Here is a 1,776-nt window from a genome sequence, read left to right as displayed (position 1 = left end):
CCGGGGATAGAAACACTAATTGTTGTTCTTATCATTGTTTTCTAACACATATACTGTATATCTGACTTTACTTTTATTTTTATTTTTCTCTTTATCACTGAATCTGTTGTGCATATCTATATACCCTGTGTTATTGGTTTATGAGTGAAGAGTTTGAAACAGACTCTAACCACTCCATTGAAGTACCTGAGTTTCTCTGTGATCCTGAACCAGAACGTACACTCCATAGGAGAAGCAGGAACCTCAGAGAAAGATTTCCTGAAAACATGGTTGATAACAATAATAACAATGAAGAGGTTCCCCCTGAACAGAACTTCAGAACTTTGGCTGCTCCTTTCAGGAGCAGACCAGACATGGGAGTAATCCTCCCTCATGTAGCACCCAATTTTGAACTAAAATCTATCATGTTTCACATGATTAGGGAAGCAGGGGTCTTCAATGGACTCCCTGCAGAAGATCCTTACACACACCTCACCACATTCCAAGATATCTGTGAAAATTTTAAAGCTGAGGGTGTAACAGAAGAGAGCATGAGAATGAGGTTGTTCCCTCACTCCTTAGGCTTAAAAGCTAAAACATGGATGAAAACTCTCACCCCTGGATCAATCCACACATAGGAAGAACTCTCTAACAAGTTCATAGAGAGGTTTCTTCCAATGTCTTGACAAGCAGATGTTAGAGCAGAAATCTCTAACTTCAGAATGTTTTATGGAGAAAATCTCTATGAAGCATGGGAGAGATACAAGGACATCATAAGAAAATATCCAAACCATGGGGTAGAGAGTTGGGGAGTGTTACAATCTTTCTATAAAGGACTTGATCATACTTGTCAGTCTCACTTAGATTTTGCTGCAGGAGGATATTTTTTTACAGGAACACTTGAATCAAGATATGAAATCATAGAAGGGACTGCTGAAAGATGTCTCCAATGGCCAATAGACAGAGTGAGCCCAGTGAGGAAGCCAGGCATGCTAGAACTAGATAAACAAACTGCCATGGAAGCCCAGCTGGCATCACTCATGAATGAAGTGAAGAACCTGAAAGCCGACCAAGAAGCACCAAGGATGGAACTCTTACAACTCACAACAACTGAAACAGAACCATGCTCAGCCTGTGGTGACCTTCATGACTCAACAGACTACCCATCCACTTGCATTGGTGTGTTATGCAGAAAATTTTGGCAATAAGAACTTCACCAGAGACAATCAACAAGCAGGACGAAATACACATTCAAGCCCTGGAGGAACTATAATTAAGGATCAGAACCACAACACCCAATGGAGGCCACCCATTAACCAGAGACCATTCAACAACAATCAGCAGCAGTATCAGCAAGGTAGCAACAGTGGAACATTTGAACAAAGAAGAAACAACTACGTTCTGTTCCACAGAGATGACCAACGCATCAACACCCTGGAAAATTATGTCAAGGAATATGTCACCAGGAATGATGCAGTGGTCAGGAACATTGAGTCCCATCTGGGGCAGATTGCTGCCAACCTTCAAACCAGAACACCAGGATCACTACCAGGGGACACTGAGGTCCCTTTAACCATTTCTGAAACACCATGAGAGGTAAGTACCATGTCTAGCTAAAGACATTAAACTAAGCGCTGACTGGGAGGCAACCCAGTAGATACATTTGCTCTCTGACAAAGAGCAAAGTTTTGGGGTGGTTATCCATAACCACTCAGCTCCCAAAAAGGAGGGAACGTCTGATGTTCCTCTCCAAAAAGTCCAAATAAAGTACGTTCCGTTCCAAGAATGTAGTTTTGG

At 41.9% G+C, this 1,776-nt stretch overlaps 1 non-coding gene across 1 annotated transcript; it reads right to left on the bottom strand.

Annotated features, from left to right (window-relative positions):
* Positions 1-671: 671 nt before the first annotated feature.
* LOC133295650 (small nucleolar RNA R71) lies at positions 672-778 on the bottom strand. Its single transcript, XR_009749382.1, has one exon. It is a non-coding gene; the product is annotated as a small nucleolar RNA R71 (small nucleolar RNA).
* Positions 779-1,776: the final 998 nt, after the last annotated feature.

Source organism: Gastrolobium bilobum, unplaced genomic scaffold, assembly GCF_033153095.1.
Source record: "Gastrolobium bilobum isolate Gb01-03AN ecotype WA unplaced genomic scaffold, APGP_CSIRO_Gbil_v1 utg26703, whole genome shotgun sequence".
NCBI classification, from domain to species: domain Eukaryota; kingdom Viridiplantae; phylum Streptophyta; class Magnoliopsida; order Fabales; family Fabaceae; genus Gastrolobium; species Gastrolobium bilobum.
This window is presented reverse-complemented; position numbering and strand designations above follow the sequence as displayed.